General features: G+C 31.9%; 1 long non-coding RNA gene and 1 pseudogene across 1 annotated transcript; one reads left to right on the plus strand and one right to left on the minus strand.

The window, feature by feature from the left end:
• Positions 1-171: 171 nt before the first annotated feature.
• On the minus strand, positions 172-4,735 carry LOC114753608 (uncharacterized). The gene is made up of 3 exons (XR_003741029.1): positions 4,653-4,735; positions 3,146-3,217; positions 172-287 (listed from the first exon to the last, which is right to left on the minus strand). It is a non-coding gene; the product is annotated as an uncharacterized LOC114753608 (long non-coding RNA).
• A 1,580-nt stretch (positions 4,736-6,315) lies between these two features.
• On the plus strand, positions 6,316-15,073 carry LOC114753604 (probable sugar phosphate/phosphate translocator At1g06470; annotated as a pseudogene).
• The last annotated feature ends 6,146 nt before the right edge of the window (positions 15,074-21,219 follow it).

The raw sequence follows: 21,219 nt of genomic DNA on the forward strand, positions 1-21,219 counted from the left end.
TTCTTTCCTCCTCCTCCAACCTCTTGCTGTAGCTTTTGCACCTCCTCTAGGAGAGCATTCACATCATCCAACCACTTCTTTGCAGATGGTATTATTTCTTCAGCTTTTCGATGAGCTTCTTCCTTACGCTTTTTCACATCTTCTAGTGTCACCTCCAACCCTTCTTTTATTTTCTCAACATCCTCAATGTATTGGTTGAAGCAAAACAAATAACGGGCACGACGTGAAATTGGATCCCATAGACATTCTGCAAGCTTGGTCGCAATACAAGTCCCAATTTCTTCCATCTAATGCAATACAAGTAAATCTTATGTATAAATACACCAACTTGTAATAATTCCAAATACAAAATAATGTCGCAAGCATAACACGCTGACAACATGTATAAATTTGAGATTGGATGAAGAAATAATTCACTTTATATATGTTTAGGAGATATTATATTGTATTAAAAAAAATTTCTAGAATTCACACAACGGTTCAATTAGTTAAGTTTTCGTTTGATATATAATATAAACTTTTTTAATCAAGGGACTTGACTTGGAGAAAATAGTTGTGAAAACGTAAATTTATAATACAATTATCTAATGATTTCAATTTTGAGTTGAAGTGATGTTCAAATAATATAAAAAAATTACACAACAAACTTATGGCTAGAAGAAGTAAATAATTTATAAGAGGATATAATTAACAGTAGAAACTGAGACTCTTTCAAAAAAGGGTAGTTAACTGTTAATACACATGGTCCTTAACATAACAGTTAAATAATTAACGTAGAGATATTATAAAAATTAATTAAATTGACTATTTGTAACAAATATGCACTGATTTCTTTAAACAGGAATTCACACAAGTAAAAAAAAGAAGAAAAAAAGGACCTTTTATACTGGTTAGAAAACGGCATTTTAACTGGTTAGAAACATTTTTTGTAATGGTGTTAGTATGATCATTTATTATTTTCAAATGGAAACTAAAAATTGTAGTAATCTTCTTAATAATTTAAAGTGAATTAAATTAAAACAATTTATATAGGTGCAAAAATGGTTCAATTAACATAAATTCAGAATAATACAGAAAATCATCTATCAAATTCAGTGTTTTTGATGCAGTTGTATTCTTTCGCCAGAAGAAAAGTTATTCCCCCCCCTATATCGAGACAAGTTGGATTTTAATAGAAAAATAATTAAAAAAAATTTAAGTCAAATTTCTTATATCTATTATGTCAGTTCTTCAATTCCATATAATCACGTGTCCTTTTTTATTTGATGTGAATTTATAATTAAACGCTACTATTTTAAGAATAGGATACATGTTCATATGTGGTTGAAGAACTTGACATAACAAAAATAAAAAACTTGATGTAAGTATTATCCGAAATTAATTTCCCCGGTAAAATATGAACAAAAAATAAATTAGAAATAAAGAGAATAAAGAACTCCATAAATTTGACGGACTGATTGAAAAATAATTTTTTTGACAAAAATAAAGTAAATTCTTCAAATCCTTTTCATAATGTAGTTATGCTACCATTTAAGAATTGGAACAAATATATTTGTTGGATATTGCCGTAAAATAATTATAATTCAACATTAAATCCTTCACAGCTAAGGGATTTATCAAGAATTGGACAAAATAGATGCAATAGACTTCATCAATTTGTTTTGTTTCTAAAGTTAAAATAAATATAATTCAAGAACAAAGAATATCTAAAATAAGGAAATGATGTTCCGATCATATTTACCTTACTAAAAAATTTATTAAAAGTCATGTAAAAATACTAGTACTTGAATGCTGTTCTTTTTCAATGACACGCGATGTTATTATTTAACGTTAACATGAATTGATGAAAAGACAAGTTATAAGGTAAAAATGATACCTACTCACCTACTATTAGAATTTTTTTAATGATTATTTTTATGATTGGTTAACCTCCATTGACTGTGGCTGATTGGTAGTCGGCATCAATCAAATGCGGGGATTCAAACACATTTATATCATTTAACAAGAAAAATTAATTCAAACTAAGTCTGAAACTACCTCCAAAATAGTATTTTGATTTGATTGGCTTAGTGGTTATGAATTCAAAACCTTTTGGCCACCTTATTTTAAAAAAATTCTTCTGGCCACCGGAGTCCCGATTTTGAATGCCAGTGGTCGGAGCTCCGAAGACAATTAATTTAAAAAAAAAAATTAAAAAGAGGTATTATTATATTTTTATTCTTAAGTTTTAATTTCATTTTAGTTCAAGGGGGTTAATTGAAATTTTGAAATGATTTGGAGGTTTACTGATATTAATTAGCTACAGTGATCCTATAATAAACTTTTCCCTTAATTTAAAGAATTCTTTTCTTTTCAAAATATAAGTACTACTACACTGTATTTTTATTTTAACAGGAAAACTAAAGCATTTAATAATCATACTATTAATAAATTTAACTGATTCAAATTAAAAATATAATTATTTATAAAAAATAAATTATGTTAAATGAAGAATAATATAAAATAACATCTAATAAACCCAGTGTTTAATGTACAAATATTAGATTCTTTATTTGACAGGCAAATATTTTTATGTTAAAAAAATTCTAGGTGAGACTTGAGTTTATGGTAAAATTATTTGTTATATAAGAATCTTCTGACCTAAAGGCTAAGCCTTTAAAGAAAGTTCCACTTTATATAGTGGCATCTCCACTCTATATAGTGGCATCTAAATTGATACAGACATGTACTAATGAAAATTGGGTCTAGTAAAAAGGATTAGTCCCTTACAATATAATGAATCAAAATTCGAATCTCTATTAGGAGAGGTGTTTACATTTAGTGTCCAACAGTACCTCGAATAAGATTACCTTCAATAGGAGGATACTTATGCTTTAGCAAAAAAAAAAAAAAAGATACAGACATGTAAAGTAAAGTAGAGAGATGATAATAAAACTAATAGTTTTTGGATTAAAAAAATTAAATTGTAAAAATAAAAGTAAATTATTCTTTACTTGAGTATTTTATCAAGGTACCATCTCCTATGGTGATTGAGAATTTATTTCCTTATTATACTCATGCTAAACAATTAAAAATGAAAATAAGTAAATAAATAGATAATGAGTTTTGGTATGTGGGTTATTCAGATAGTGTAATTGTCACTAACCTCAAATATCAGAATAGAATTGGACGAGTGATGCAGAAATATCCACTTCAGATCAAATTAAGAGATGCCCAGCTACACGAAGTTAGCAAATAACAATTAGAAACAGAAACAAGAAGTATACATAATTCAATTATTGTAAATTCAGCATAATATATTATAAAGAAGTGTCTCACAGATTGTGTTTAATTTATAATATTATTATGCCTGAAAAGTTAATTTAAAGTCCAATAATGTTTTGATTTTCTATTACTCCTCTTGTCCTAAATATAAGACCTTTTTTTATAATGTACTTTATAAAAAGAGTCTTATATTTAGAACCTGAAGAGTAATAAACAAATATATAACGCCAAGTAGTATATATAGTACCTTGATAAAAACTCAAATTTGGAGTTCAAATAATGATCAAACAATAAATAAACACGAGACGTACATAGTAGAATTGATCTTATGTATCGTTGACTCTGGATTTTAATATTAAAAACTAATAAATCTTTTTATGTTAAAGCAAGCGATATATAGTATAATTTCGTAACACGTGTTTCTAATAATTTCCTGCTGAAAGAAATCTATCGTTTGAGGACACGTAAGATAAATAAATAATATTGTCCTAGGAATTGTCAAGTTCAGATTTGTGCGATATGTTCAGATGCAAATGCAAGAAAGAAACAAGCAACGATTGTCTCTAAATTAAAACAATGGCATTATTTTGATAAATATTAAAGTATTAACATATTTAATAAAAAAATAATCTTTAAGAATTTGTTTTCATAACTGCTTTACGTCTATATCATTTCATAAGAAAAAATAATCATAACTAACTTCACAAAACTTAATTAGAAATAAATTCTTTATTTAAAACTTATAGATGTAATTACCATTTTTTCAAATAATATCATTACCTATTAATCCTGGTAAATGGTAATTGCGTATTATATAGAAATGTCAACAAGGAGAGAAAAAGTTGTCCAAGCCAAAATTGAATGCATTTTTTGTGACTGGCCAAAGTACACGCATCTCTAAAAATCATTATATACTTTTATTTTAATAGAAAAACTAAAGCTTTTAATAATCAATTAATAAATTTTATTGACTTAAATTAAAAATATATGATTACTTATAAAAAAACTTAAATCAAGTTAATTTCAGAAAACTATAAGAAACCCATCTAATAAATCCATTATTTGATGTATAAATACTAGTTCCGTTGATTGAAAAACAAATACTTTACATATGCAAAAAGATTAGGTAAGACTTAAGTTTGTAATAAAATTATTCGTTATTTAAGAATCTGAACATTGAGTTCAAATGATAATCAAAGAATATAATAGATGAGACAATACAATAGACATGTAAAGTAGCCAGATGATAATGAAGGTAAGAGAATCCTTGGATCATAAAAAAAAGTGAAAAAAAGAAGTCCTTCATCAAGCTAAATAAAAAGGAAAAAAGAAAATAAATAAATAAATAGATCAGTTAAATGACTTAATCTAATATAATCGTTGCTTACCTTAAATGTGATGATGAAATTAGACAAATAACGCAGAAACGTCTTCCGGAGTGACTCTCAAATCAAATTAAGAGATTATGCCCCACTACACACAAATAGCAAACAACAATTCACCCAATTAGTGCAAACATATTATTAAGTTAAAAATTTAACTTAATGATGTAACAAAATATATAAGACAAAAAACCTTCTGTCTACTTTATGGTCATGTGAAGAAAAAAAAAAAAACAAACAAACGACTGAATGTCTGGGCATATTAGTGGAGGACAGAGAAACCGCAACTGCTGGAAGATCCATTGCATCAACCGCAGGGTCTATTGTCACCCAAAAAAAATTAAAAAAGAATTATACTCTGTTATTTACCTTCCCTTTGTTTTTTTTTTTTTTTTTTTTTTGAGGCAGAACAAGAACTAATGGGAAGCAGAGCAGAGAGCTGATCAGCGAAAGTGGGGCGCTGCACACCAGAAGAGGCAGAAGCTTGGGGTCTGGAATCTGGGGATCCAAAAGGTGATATTGGAATTTGATGCGAGAGAAGTCGTTAGAAGGTTGAAGGGGAAGGAAAACGAAGGAAGCTTTACCAGTGGTTTATGGAAGGAGATTGCTGACTTAATGGATCGAAGGTGGGAAGTCAGAGCAGAGTGGATTAGGCGAGAAGCAAACGCTGTGGCGGACGCTCTTGCGAAGTTGACTTTGGAAATGGTTGGGTCCTTGCAGTTCTGGAAAGAGGAAGTAGACCTTGAAGGATCTATGCGAAGAATATAAAATGAGAGGAAGAGGGGATAACTGTCGTGTAAATGGAGTCGGGAGTAGTGCGTTGGGCTTGGGCCCTCTTTTGTCAGCCCAAAAAAATAGCAGAGAGTTGATGATCACACCTCCTTCTGAAAAAGGCAATGAAAGAAACAGTAGCGTAAACAACATAATGAGGCCTTAAATAAATAAACAAAATTAAAATAGAAAAGAAAAGGAAATTATTCTTTACTTGAATTTATATATACTGTAACCAAATCAGAACTCTGGTTATTTTGCAAGAAGGTTGGTTTGAGGTAAATCTGAAGTGGTTGCGGCTGACGAATGAAACAGGGAATGTTTGGGGGTGGGGGGTCATGATGCTGATGAAAATGGTTCTCAGAGTATTATGGCTACTAAGACAAAGGAAAATTGTCAGCTTCGTATTCTAAATCTAATGAAGTTCTTAAAGGAAAGAAAGTTAATTTCCTGGATCCAGTACAAGAAGTTTCTGAAATTTGCAATAATTCTTTGTATTCTTCCTTGAATAATGTTGATCATGGTGCTAGCACTAGTGGAACCAAGTTCCTAGGAAGGCTGTTATCTGATTATGAAGAGGCGGTAGGAGTCATAACTAAGAAGTCTGATGCTGGTACTGAGAACTGAGAAAGTTCCTTCTGTTCATATGGATAGTGATAATAGTTCTAAAGCAATTGTAGGTTTAAAAAGGGTTTTATTTGGAAAATGTCACTGTCAATTTGGGGAATTTGAACCTGAAACGGGAAGCTTATGATGATTTGGAGTGTGCAGTGGTGATGCTGATAGGAAGAATTCTGTCCCTGAGTTTGCAGGGGACTTCAGGGAAACAAAAGCTAAGATGACAAGAATTGCTTTGAGGAAAGCCAAGTAGTATGAGGAATCTGGCATATCTGATTCGATGGAAATTCCAAAGGCAAAGGTGGGTGGCCTTCAACAGCCCCATCAATCTCATGAAAATCATAACATGGAATTGTGAAGGTTTGGGGGTTGCTTTGACAATTAGAAATTTGAAAGACTGCTATAGAAAAGTCGGACCTTCAATCTTTAGTTCGTGGGGTCAATGATGCTTGGCTTTGCGCAGGTGATTTTAATGAACTTGGTTCTCAAACGGAAAACAAGGCGAAAGTCTCCTCCAATAGGTTCCGTTGAAATAAACTTAGATGGAGCTTTTAGTTTGCTGGAATTGGGATTGTTTGAACAAATGAAGAGGGTTTGTTTCTTGGCAGTTTGTGCAGAAAAATGAGATCACTGACAGTGATGCTATTCCTTTCAGTGATCAATTTATTATTCAAAGATATATTTTGACACTGATTGCCAAGAACTTTACAGAGCTAATGTGGCTAAATCCTCAAGTAATGTTGAATGGCAAAATACTGCTATAGTCAGTATGATTCTGGACATGTTGAAAATTATGCTGACTTGACTTTGTATTTGTATTTACCAGCCTTATTTCTTTGCTGGCTGTTTCCCTTCAATAAATATATTTGTTGTTAAAAAAAAACACAAGAAGTTGGGAGAATTGCTCCTAGGTCTTAGATAAGAAAACTAAATATGGATATGTCCCGAAAATTTCATATTTACAACTTGACTTGCCTTCTTTTCTTTTCTCTCTGTTTTTTTTTAAACTTTGCCAACAATTGACTTGCATTGTTTACCAGTCAAACTCACATATTTATAAGTTGAGTAACTAGGATTTAGTTCCCGTGCAACGCACGGAATGAATTGACTTCAACGTATGGTATTAAATAATTTGTTCTCAACAAATACGCAGTTACTAACATAGCTACCTCCTCCATCCATCTACCCATACTACAACATCAAACGTGAATTGTAATTAAACATGTAATTATATTAACCTAGGACATTTTTTTTCAAGACTTTTCCGTACCCCCCCCAAAAAAAAAACCATAGCTCAACACAAACCAGAGAAAGGAAAATGAAACACTAATTTCTTAAAGAGCCACACATAATCTGGGATTCTGGATTCATAGCAGTCTACAGTATTTTATAGCATAGCATGATCAAGTCCAGGAAAAGTCTTATGTTGGAACTCAGCTCTGTTTGATTAAAGGAAATATCTATCACTGGAAGCTTCAGAAGGAAAGATGATGTGGGAGGGGCCTCAAAATAGATAACGGGACTCAAATATTCAAGAAATCTTGTATTTTTCTCTTCTCCTTTTTTCGCCCCAAATTAGATGTGGATGTTGGCATTATTTCATGCGTACATTTTCATATTAACATCCAGCTTAATTGTTTAAAAAAGTAATGTGCAAACAAGAGCTTACTCTTCACAGCACCAGCTAGCAAATCCTAGCCACAATAACTTTTATTCATTCTGCCTAGTTTTAGAGATCAAAGTACATGAGAAGTAAAAGAAATATAAAAAAACAAAGATTGTGGAATTATAGCAGCATTCAGTAGCTAGGCATGGATCATTGAGAGAAAGCTCAGCAAATCTTGTTTCTGCTGTAGATATTCTAAAGACATTGTTTTTCATACTTTTATGGTACACTTTCAGCCTGTTTTTAACCTTGCAAGTTCCTTCTACAAGCAAACTATGTATAAATTCCCCTTTTGCTTGTAAACAGGCACAATAAAAGTCTGTTAGGTGTCACTACGGGAAAGTTTCCAGCTCCTTTCCTGATGAATACTATTTACTTTGCAACGCAAGCTGTGTTTTCAAACTTTATCACTTGGTTTTGGTCTCATAGATTCCAAACTAGTGTTTCTATGTCTTGGAGGGATTACTTATGGCGAGGTAAATGTGTAATTTGGGTATATTTTATTTTATTTTTATTTATTTATTTTTTTGCCTTCTTTCTTCAAGTATAAATATATGTCATGCAAAACTTGGAATAATATTGTCTTAAAATGATGACAATCATAGTAATTGGAATCAGTAACTTGTAGATTTTGAGTGGACAGTAATATTTATACCAGAATAGAGTTAAAAAACTCTAACCGAATAACTTTGTATTGGGCATTGACCGGGTCTTTGATAGAGAAGACAAAGATACTCTGTTCATCCCCAATGTCTTGCTTGACCACTACCAAAGAATTAACTGAAGTTGGCAAATTAGTCCTTAATTATCTTCTATCTACTTCCGGAACTATGTTTGATGGTTGATCTCCATGTCTTTGTACTTTCAAAGCTTTTTTGGCTCTACTAAAGTTATTGTATTTTTATTGAAAAAATTGAATTATTATGAATTACAATCCACTGATGTCATTATTACAACCCTACAAGAACTTTTTCAAACGTTCTATGCCATTGCATTTAATCTTATTCCATTGGGAGTGTCCTATTTTAAACAGAATTTTGGTGGAAGTTTCATTTTTTTTTAATACTGACAACTATTTTCTACAACAGCATCTCTTTTCTACTCATCTTTCCTAATATTCCCATAATTTACATCACATCCTAGTCTTATTGCTTTGTGTGTGTGTACACACACATGAATGGATTCTTGTAATTGTTTTGCCTTTCAGATTATCATCCCCTTCATTGAATGCACACATGCTTTTGACATGAAATGGTCAAAGAATATTTGTTATGGACAATGGTATGACTTTTTTTTTTAAAAAAAAAAAGATTTCCCCCTTCTCCACGTGTCGGTACTTTTGTTGTAAATTTATAACCGCTTACTTTATTGACTTTTCTATCAACTAATCCCACAGATGAAATTTGCCTTTCACAGTTGTACCAACTGCTCTAGGGATAGCATTGGATATCAACTTAAGCAATGCTTCTCATGTTTTCATCTCTGTCACTTTTGCTACAATGGTTAGTGACGTTTCTCTTTTTGTTGTTCATCAGGAGGGAAACATCTAATAATATCTATTTTATTTTGTATTGTTACTGAAGACCGCGTTATCTTTCTTTCTTTCTGTTTTTCTTGCCCTGAGGAAGTAACTATCCTTATTTTCTACATTTACCTCTATTTTATTTTCTTGCTTGTAGTGTAAATCTACTGCTCTAATTTTTCTCCTTCTATCTGCTTTTGCTTTCGGGTGAGTTTATAGTCTTTTGATCTTTGTAATTGTTCTTTCTGTTTTTGTGACCTCTGTGAATGCTGGGGATCAAAATTGAACATTCAGTTATGAGGAATTACATTTGTAAGATATATTGAGGAAATTAAATTCTATATTATGAAGTCTAACCATTCCTAAAATACAACATTGTCTGCAAACTATCAATTATTTAGTACCTAAATGGTTATTGATTCCATACGAACGGTAGACTTATTTTGTGTGACAGAACATTTAGTGGCCCTAGAAGACTTCAAATTGTAGAAAGCTTTAGCTTTGAGGAATAGCACTTTCTTGCCATGCTGGGATTATCCAAAACTTTCGCTGAGTTCTTAGTTTTAAAATAAATTTAAACATTGTTCAGTGTTACTGTCAATTAGTTGATCCATTTATGTATGCCCATATGGTTTCCAACTGTGAATTTAAACACAGTTCAATGTCACTGTCAATTAGTTTATCCATTTATGTATGCCCACATGGTTTCCAACTGTGAAGTTCTATGAAAAATTGATTTTTATTCAGGGCTTCACATTCTAAATTGCTTATCTGAAAGAAAATAAAATACTAGAATCATGTGACAGTGGATGGGAATGATGCTTTGTAGTTTAATTAATTTAATGTGAATCCATCTAAAGTTGAATGGAGGCATGGATTTCTTAAACTGTCTAGGATTACCGACTGAGTTTTGATAGGTGATGTAAGATGTTTAGTGCCTAATATTCACAAGCCACATCCTCTGGCTACTGTTGTCTACCATAATGCTCCCAGTCCAAACAATTTTACTTTAGGAGAAAAAATCGATGTCCATGCTGATACCACAGAAATTAGACTAGTCTCCTTTCATTTTTTGTTACATGTATGAAAATGAACACTTCATATTATATTGTGCTTTCTATGAAACGCATTTTTTTTTGGTGGAGTTTCTAAAACTTCTCATGCATGTCTGTATGTAGATACATGCATTTTCAGTACTAATACCTGTTTACTGTCATTTAATTGCAAATGGAGACTCCAAGCTATAAACTGTCAGGCATCATCTTAATTATCTCCATTCGTATATTACTAACAGGTATATATGGCAGCTCTAGCTTTCCTGCCTTTTAATTTAGATTTTGATTTGCATTGATTGTTATAAAAAACGAAGAATATCAATGTAATTCTCATTACTGGACAGACAATGAAACGCCCTTGAAAATGTGTGCATCTTGGTCAAACCAAATACACCATAACACTACTAAGGGAGTACATTGCCTGTGTTTTGCCCTACTTTATTTACCAAACTTTTCATACCTTGTCAAAAGAAATCATTCCAAGGTCGAAGTGTTCTTGGTCATGCTCAAATTGGTTCTAAATGTTGGTTTTAGGCAGTGAATACCTGGGCAAGTGGTCAAATATGGACAGTGAACTATTTGACATTCATATGAGGAATGCTTCTGTTTTATTCCATCATAAAAGTTATTATTTTATGGCGTTAATACCATTGTTAGTCCTTATAGTTTGATTGAATTTTGGTTTTGGACCCTGCAGTTTCAAATTGTTGGTTTTGGTCCCTATAGTTTTATAATTTTTCAATCTGAGGCTAATGAGTGGTTTCTATACCTTTAACACGATTTGGTTTTTATGAAACTAGAGGGATCAAAATTAATGATTTGAAACCAAGAATGATATTTTATACATCTGCACAATGTTCTTTTCTTTTTCCTTTTTCCTTTCTTTAGTTGCTAAGTACGTTTTTTAAGTCTTGGGAACTTTTGCACACTGAGAAATTTGTGTGTCCATCTGAAATACAATTCCCTTTAAATGTAGTTGCAAAAGAGACAGAATTTGAATTTTGGGGATTTGTACTTGTTATGCTTACTGCTTCTATGTCTGGGTTTCGTTGGTGCATGACTCAGATTCTTCTGCAGGTTCACATTTTGTTTCTGATTTCTTTTTAGTATCTATTTTCTTATTTTGTGCCCTCAATTTTTTTGCCCTTAACAAATATTCTTACTCCATTTTGCTGGGCTGACTTGGTCTTTGTTTTCATCATGCAATTTGACACCAAACCAATGCTAAAGAAAGAAGCCTATGGTAAGTGTCGTGAATAGCTCCGCAGTAATAGTTTTTAAGGAAAACAGTTTTGTAGATTTATGTGATATTTTGATGAGAAATGAGTAGTCTCACTTCATCATGACTATTGTTAACTTATTCAATGATATATTTTTTGGTATTTTCGGAGACTTGACATGAATATGCGCCAGTTCAAGTTCTCATTTTTTATGAAATTAATTCATAGAGATAGGAAGTACGTAACAATAGGAAGTACATAGCAAGAGTGAAAATCAGTCCATTTGTGTAATTTGTATAGCAGCGCCAGTAGATACCCTTTATTTCAAATCCCAAGGAACAGGGGAAACAAAATCCCTCTTGTACCATAAGCGATGTGAGGGAGAAATCTTAGGCTAAAAACGGTTATGCAACTATGCTCCACTGAGTCACATCACATGCAAAGGAAAAATAAAATAAAATAAAATAAATGACGACAATCCCAAAGCACCTTGCTGTCCTATTGTAGGTGGGCACATAGGTTCAATGCTTTCTGAACTAGCTACCATGTTTTTAAGTGTTGCTGAAGACTCTGTCTATCGTTTTTGGAAGCAACGATTTTTTTTGTCCCATGACTAGATGAATATGTAAAATTGAGGAAATAGAATTTGACAGAAATGTACCTTTATTTGTTAGGATTACAATTTTTGAAAACTAATGACCATTATATCTCCTTGTGAAATTGTGGAACCATATGTTTTCCCTTTTATTAGTTATTCTTTGATTACCTTATTTAAATGCTCCCTCTACTAAATTGAATTAAATTTTGGTATTATTAAGTCAAGTTTACCTCCAAAGTCTTCCCTTAAATTAGAAATATTGTTTTGGAAGATTGGCATCACTGACAAATCGTGGACATCTTAAACCAGCCATGTAAGCAAAAAGAATGGTCATTCTGATTTGATTATTTTCTTAATTGTTCTTAGAAGATGATGTGGGACCTTTGCATGCCTTCATTACCATTTGAGAGATCACTGCCCCATAGAAACCATGTACCTAAACACAACCCTTTAAGTCGTAGGTCTTAGCACAAGGTTAGAGTTCTAGATTTCTAACGTAGTATCTCACTAATGGCTTAAGCCTCTTCGAGAGGAGGCCTTTTTCGCCTGTTGTGCTGAAAAGGCCTAAAGCCAATCCTAAGTAACAGTAAAGCTTCATAAGGTCTTCTTGTTCAGGTGCAGTTAGTTTGCGTCTTCATTGCCATGTCTGTTTTACTGAGCCGGCCTCTAGGACAGTGACCAAACTGTTGCGCATTTCACGTAGGTTGGAACTTACTTGACAAAGAATTATCGCAACATTTGGTCCACTAAAGTTACAGCTCCCATTCATTGAGGCTTCCGTTGCTGAATATAGATTGTCATCCCATGCAAACAATAACTGAGAAAATTCCTATAATTACAACATGGGTTAAAAATAATATTTGATATTATGGATGGTATTCCTGTTAAGAGAGGTTGTTGAATTAGTCAGAAGTTTTGTTGAGACTAAAGTTTCTTTAATGGTCTTTCTCTATGGACTAGATCTAGGCAGACTGCTAGATTCTTACTTTTAAACCAACATTTAACCATTCATCATACTTTATGCTCTAGAACATAGCTTACCATGCACTGACCTTGGACATGTGTGAGCTTATCTCTGGCTTCTGACCTGTTTTAGTATTTTTTTCTATTTTTATCTTCTTTGAATACTCTTTCTTTATTGTAGTTTTTCCTCTAACGTTGTTCATTTTCTATTGAGAGATTTAAAAGATCTATACCTTTTTAATGAAATGCTGATACTTTTTCCAAAATAATTTCAGGGATAAATAATCCGCTTACCTTGATGAGCTATGTAACTCCAGTAATGGCAGGGGCAACTGCTCTTCTCCCTCTTGCATTGGATCCATGGGGAAAATTCAGGCACAATGAATATTTTAATAGTCCATGGCATATTACTCAGAGCTGTTTACTAATGCTTTTAGGTGGTGCACTTGCTTTTCTTTTGGTGAGAGTAAATGTTCCCTTTCCTAGGACATGACGCTACAATATTTGCCATTTGACTTTCTGGTTGTTTGATGTTTAAACTTTCAATTTTTTCCTCCTGTCAAATCAATTTTCAAACGTGGATCTCTTTTTTGCAGGTATGAACAGAGTATGTTCTTGTCTTAGTAACTAGTGCCATCACAGTTACAATGGCTGGGGTTGTTAAGGAGGCTGTCACCATATTGGTATCATTTTTTTACCTTTTCTATGCCAGTTTGTTGACATGAACATCCAGTGGCTACCATCCTTTATTTTGGTCTGTCTCATATTTCTAAAGAACCTAGTTAAGTCGTCACTTTTGTGCTGATGTCATTCATGACTCATGAAAAAAATTACTTAAGAAGGTTTCCAAATTACTTGACACAGATTGCGCATTATAATTTGATTAGTTTTTAGGTTGTTGTATTCAGCTTTCTATAATATTGAGTTGTTGTTTCTGCATTTGCTGAATTGTCGGTGTGGTGGGTTTTAACAGGTTTTTCTATACGACTGCAACGTATCTGCACACAAATGGCTCATGCTGTTATTTATTTTTCTACTCATTGAAGTACTTTAGATACAAAATTAGATTTGATTTTTTTTAAGTTGTTAAATTTTTGTCATATATGTTTAATTTTCATGTTTGTGTAGGTTGTTGTCCTGTACTTTCATGATCAATTTACTTGGTTGAAAGGACTTGGTCTCTTCACTATCATTGTTGGTCTTAGTTTACTCAATTGGTACAAGTAAGTCATAAGCTAATGCACTTCTCAACAATTTATTTTGGTATTTGGTCATACTTCCCTTCCCTCTTAATTTAATTTAGAGCTTTGAACTTCAAGGATGGTGATGGACATGCTCTTTATTTTGAATGGCAGATACTGGAAGCCTCAGAAAGGTGAAGCAGGTGAAGAGGATGTGGGTGGGACCTTCAAGACAGATTCGGCTACTAATGAGATGGATGAGCAAGAAGAGAGTTCCTGATTTATGAAATCATTGTTTAAAACCACCGTTCAAAAGTAAGTCACTTCATGATTTATTCATGTTGATGATTGGAATCTTAATTTCTTTGGCCACGTCTGGAGTCATCACAGACGCGTCAAAAAAATTTCTGCTTTTCTTCCTATAAATTGACAATCTTGTGTCTTGCATGATTTACGTATAGAAAAAGATGGATTGATTCTTGAAAGAAGCTTTAGAGTTGCTTGAGATACTCTGATCTTCATCCCATCACGTATAATATCTAATCCCAAATAAAAGAATGTTGTTTTTTGATGATAATTTGGTTATCTGATGAAAGAACATTGCTTGAAGCACTGAAATATGCTTAATACTGACACTCTGTTTTTCTATTGCAGCCCCGTATGTATATTTTGAAGCTGATTGGGCGGAGAGAAGAGAGAACAAATTTCCCACACATAATAATTCCATGGAGGCTGTTGTTTATCCTATAGAATCAGTCATGGCAAAACCTTCCAAACCCAACAAGTCAGCTTTCATGAAGTCCTCCTCGTTTACCTCTGTTCTCTGCCTTTAGTTACCTTAAGTGCACATGGTTTACCATAATCAGCGACAACCAGCCATCACTATTTTCTTCGTTAGCCTCTTAAGGACTGGATCATACTCCTCCTTCCTCCACACTTGAAAAACTTAGATGTATTGATTGTTGGGTTACACACACACACACACACACATGATTTCTTACGAGTTAGCAAATGAACTGACAAAGACTGAAAAAAATCTGTATATGTAAGGGTAAGGATTTAGAAATAACTTACAAGGAAAATGAATTGATTGATGAGATACATATTCTCTATTCTACTAACTCAGTTTTAAAAGCAAATTAGGGAAATGGATTGATTATTTGCCAAAATTATTTTCATGATTTTAAATAATTTGATTTACTAAAACTTAACTTCAATGCCTTGAAGTGAAGCGATTCACTAAAGCAGAACAGGGATAGCAAGTGGTTCTGCAAGAAGAATTCATGGATATGTTGTGTTGGAAGGTTTGGCTGTGGCACATTCCACTGTATAAACCAGGAGATTCAGGACTTTGCTTTAATTTGGGCACAATCTTTGTCGGTGTGTAGCGCCACAGGAAACTAACAGCATTTCCAAGAGGAAAAAAAATGTTAAGGGACCTGATTCAAAATTTAATAAAATTATAAGTGCTGCCAAATCAATTTCCCTAATTTTCAGATTCCTCGTAACATTTCATAACTTAATTATTATGTGGCAGACGATGGAAATGTTGTGGAATCAGGTCGCATATATAATGTATCTTCTCTCTAAGATAATTCCATGGAGGCTGTTGTATGTTACGAAACAATAACTTGCTATTGTGTTATAATCTTGAAATTTTGGTTGGGCTGTGTGCAATTTATTTTAAATGCCGGGTGAATATTTACTGATTCTTATTGGTTATCAATTTTTTAATTATGTCTGGTCTAATTATAAGTTCTATGAAAATATAGTTGTAATATAAAATAATAGTTTATTGTTCTTTTTATTGTTAATATATTCTTTGTAATAGAGGTTTTTTTTCTCAAGCAAATTTTTCTTTTTCTCATTGTTCTCCTAATAAACATGAATATGGTTTGTATTTCTTTGCAAATCATAATTATAAATTATATTGCAATGATGAGATAAAAGACAATAGAAGAAACCATTAATTAATGCAGCATGTAAAAAAGTGAAATGCTATATAAATGTTACAGATGAAATAAAAAGTCCACACAGCCACACAATTATTATATTTTGTGTACAACCTTCAATGTAATTACATAACTCCAACACATCTCAAGTCAAACACAATTTCAAAACAAAGATATATCTACTTTCTTATTTGTATAATTTTTAACACACTGACACAAATTCAACACACTTCCACACAGCATTTAGTAAAGCACAAATGCAGATAAAGAAACCTTTAGAAGATCCAAAGCTCCTCATCACTCTTTTAGTTTTAATTTTCTGATTTGACCTCTGATTCTGAAAAAGAAGACAATTAATTAGAAGCTTAAATGTTACGTCAAAATGACACAAAGACAAAAATAAAAACTAACAGCCTAATTTTTCCTACGCATTTTGTAAATTTGTCATTAGATTATCTTACTATTAATAATGATGCTAATAATGTGATAAAAATGTGAACATGGCGAACATTGATTAGTTTGGGTTACGTACTTATTGAAATCTACTATTACTGCAACATGTCATTCATTTAATATAATATTTTTTATAAAATGACAATTATATATGTAGAAACCAACACCTTAAGGAGAATAAAAGATTCAAATTCAAATTTCTTATAAAATAGCCCCCAAAAAAATCTCTTTTTGAAGGGCCGGGGGGGTTAAACAAGTGATTTTAAATAGTAACAGTGAAATACAAAATCATGTGTTTGATATATAAGACGACCAGATTGGAAATGAAGTGCTGTATTGGACAGAGTGACATGAATAGCAACAACACAAAACTATTTCATCCATTCAAAAAAATTAAAATATAAAAAAGCATCAAAAGATAGAGTTTGAAAGGAAGAGTGTGTCCACGTGGAAATAAAAAGTGTAGGTGGGGGAGGTACCTGATGAGGCATTGTATTCCAATAGAGGGATAGTGTGCATATTTGGACAATCTTGTATATGTATGGTACCAGATAGGAAATTGAACTTATAACCTTCATATATCTCTCTCAACTTTGGCAAATTATTGAGACTCAAATCCTTCAATTTGGGGAACAAGTTTTCATGATCATCAACTTTATCTTTAGATCCCTTAACAACCCCCTCAAGTTCAGAGCAATCCTTTATGTGTATTTTCTCTAATGAAGGACAATGAGAAGCCAGACAATATGATGAGAACAACCATTTTACTTTGTTGCATGCAGTTATCTCAATTTTCCCAAGTTTGGGGAAGCAAACATTAGAAGAAGAAAGGTGCTTGAGTGATTCATTGCAGAATATTCCCTCCCATTCCTCACAATAAGAAACTTTAAGTGACCACAACTCTAGAAGGCTTGTAACAATAGCAAGAGTGAAAACATTTCTCAACTTTGTGCAACTCTCCAATGTAACATCTTTAAGTTTGTGGAGGCTCACACTTTGTGTGGGGCCCTTCCAAATACATTCCAACACTTCTATATCTTCTAAATATATAGAGCACAATTCTGAATTCACTACCCTTGCTCTCTCATTCTCATTTTTCTGTAAAGTAATTATATTCAATTGTTACATGACAATCTGAAAGATGGGCAATATCTATGAACCACATCAAATAGAACTATAAATTAACATTAAGAATTAAATCCTTTTTGTCTCATAATTTTAATATTCTAATAACATAAAAATTATTTGGCGATGTGAAAGAAATTATTTGTGAGAATCACAATTAAACCTGGTTGAAATATGAAAATCTAAATTAAGACTTACACTTTTAACAAATCCCTAATTAAGTCAAAGAGCCTTATTAGGAATTTTTTAATATTGTTAAAAGACTAAAATGTCCCTTTAAGTTACCAAATTGGTAATTGCTCTAATCAATCTATGACCTAGCTTCTTTTCTTTTTTTTTTTTTTGAGATGCTGCCAGATGATCTATTGGCTTTATGCATTCTATGATTTTTTTTTTGGGCATAAATTTATATTAAGTAGGTCATATTATTCCATTTGTCCTATCAAACGTTGGAAAAATAATTTAGATTTCTAATACAATTTCATATTAATTATTAGTAATGAGATTATAAAATATAACATGATGAGAACCTCTATGTGACAGATATACCAAAGCACTTAAGAAAAAAATAGCAAATTTGATGCTTAAGTCTACAAATATATTGAGATTATGATTTTTTTTAATTATAAGAAAAAAATTCCTTTGAAAAATTATTAATTTAATGGGGTTGGAATCAAGTAATTAAAAGGCCCCTGTTCCCATTACCAAAAAAAAAAAGTCCCTATTCCCATAAATTTCTTATCAATACATTAGAGTTAGTATAAAATATTATATTATGCATTGTCAATTTTTTGCCTTTAGTATTGTCAAATTTTCTTATGTAAAATTTTTTTAAAATAAATACTATTCAAGTTTTCATGGTTTAATTTTTTGTCTTCAAAATAATATTATTTAAATAATAAAAAATTATTTTAGTCCTTTAACTATATTCAAAAATTCCTAATAAGAGCTCTTGGCCTAATTAGGAATTTGTTAAAAGTGCAAGTCTTAATAAGTAGATTTAATTAGGATTTTCCCAAATTATTTTGGCAAAAATTTTAAAAATAAAAGAACAAAAGGAGTTAACGTTTTTTCAGGAAAAAAATCATTAATAAAAAATAACAAATATAGACTAAAAATAATAGCATGTTGTCATTCATGTTTATTATTTATTATCAGAAATGCAATAAGTTGAGCTAAAAATAACATTTCATTATTTGCGGAAAATACTTACGTGTTGCGGACACTCCAAAAATCCTCCTCCAAATATGTCTCTCAATTTCGGCAACTCTCTCAGATCTAATTCCTTTGAGAAGAGGTAGCCGCCAATCCCCATCATGTGCTGCTTCTTCATCAACAACCCTCTCTAGTTCAGAGCAATTCCTTATGTCCAAACACTCTAGTGAAGGACAATGATGAGAAGGTAGAGAATATGAGAACACCCTTTTCATTTTATTGCATTCCCATATCTTAATAAACTTAAGTTTGGGGAAGCAAACATTAGAAGAAAAAGAAAGGTTTTCAAATGTTTCTTCACAAAATATCCCCTGCAATTCCTCACAAGAATCTACTTCTAATGTCTTCAGTTCTGGAAGGCTTGTGACAATTGCAAGAGTGAAAATATTCCTCAACTTTGAACATTCCCACAATTCAACACTTTCAAGTCTATAGAGGCTCACACTTTGTGTGGAGCCCTTCCAAATATATTCCAACACTTGTAGACCTATTAAATATATAGAGCACAATTCTGAATTCACAGCCCAGGCTCTCTCATTCTCATTTTTCTGTAAAGTCATTATATTCCATGGTTAGGTGACAATCCGAAAGATGGACAATATTATATATATATATATATATATATATATATATATATGAACCACGGCCAATAAAACAATAAATTAATGTTACGAATTAAATCCCATTTTTCACATAATTTTAATATTGTAATAACATAAGTTTGATTAATTTAGACCTTCATATATTGTAGAAACTGATTTGTTTCAAATAAAACGGTCTTGGATGATTACTTTCCATTTCCACAATAATGAGCTCGCGCCAAAACAGTAACCAAAGATTGAAATAATTAGATCCTGTTATTATATTCAAGATTTATTCTGAAAACTAATTTATATATATATATCTATATTCTTTGATAGTAAACACGATTTTTTCAAATAAATTTAAAAATAAACATGCCAATTTTTAACAGGAAAAAAGAGGTAGACTCAACAAAGGAAATTATTTGGCAATGCGAAAGAAATTATTTTGACAACAATTTTAAAAGCAAAAGAACAAAAGGAGTTAATGTACGTTTTATCGGGAAAAAAGAGTTTACCAACAAAAAAATAACAAGAAAAGATTAAAAATAACAGCATTTTATCATTCATGTTTATTATTTATTATGAGAAAAGCAACATGTTGAGCTAAAAATAATACTCCTCCGATCCTTAATATAGGACCCAATTTTTGAATTAGTTTTGGTCCTAAATATAAGACCAATTTCTCATACTTATCAATTTTCTCTAAATTAACCCTATGGATACTCCTTCAACCATAATTAAGTGGAAGAGGGAGGGGCTATTAAGAAAGATGATTATGGTATTTTAGAAAAAATGTGTCACTTTTTTTATAATTAACTAACTTACCTAACTTCCTTAATCTAATCAAATTAGTTAAATTGGTCTTATATTAAGGATTGGAGGAGTATTTGATTGTTTATGGAAAATACTTACGTGTTGTGAACATTCCAATAATCCTCCTCCAAATATCTCTCTCAATTTTGGTAACATCCATAGATGTAATTCCTTCAGTTTGAGAAGAGGTAGCCGCCAATCCCCATCATGTGCTGCTTCTTTATCAACAACCCTCTCTAGTCCAGGGCAATACATTATCTTCAAGTTCTCTAGTGAAGGACAATGATGATAAGCCATAGAATATGAGAACACCCTTTTCATTTTATTGCATCTCCGTATCATAATACTCTCAAGTTGGGGAAAGCAAACATTAGAAGAAGAAGAAGAAAGATTTTCAAGTGATTCTTCACAAAATATTCCCTGAAATTCCTTACAAGAATCTACTTGTAATCTCTTCAATTCTGAAAGGCTTGTGACAACTGCAAGAGTGAAAATATTCCTCAACTTTGGACAACTGTCCAATCGAATACTTTCAAGTCTGTGAAGGCTAACAGTTTGTGTGGAACCCTTCCAAATGTATCCCAATTCTTTGAGATTTAATAAAAGTAAAGAACACAACTCTGAATTCAATGTCGAAGGTTTGTCTCTTGCTTCAATAGATTCTGTTCCTCTGACTTGGTGAACTTCAAACAAAGTACCTTTCATACTGTTGGTAATACTTACACGTTTCAGACTAATAAGAAAAGGGGCCCAGAGTTTCTGATTTCGTGAATGGTGGGAGCTTTCTGCAGTGGTGACCACAATCTGATTCCCCTATACATATATACATATATGTAT

This window comes from Neltuma alba, unplaced genomic scaffold (genome assembly GCF_004799145.2).
Source record: "Neltuma alba isolate B1F8T4 unplaced genomic scaffold, ASM479914v2 tig00008021_pilon, whole genome shotgun sequence".
NCBI classification, from domain to species: domain Eukaryota; kingdom Viridiplantae; phylum Streptophyta; class Magnoliopsida; order Fabales; family Fabaceae; genus Neltuma; species Neltuma alba.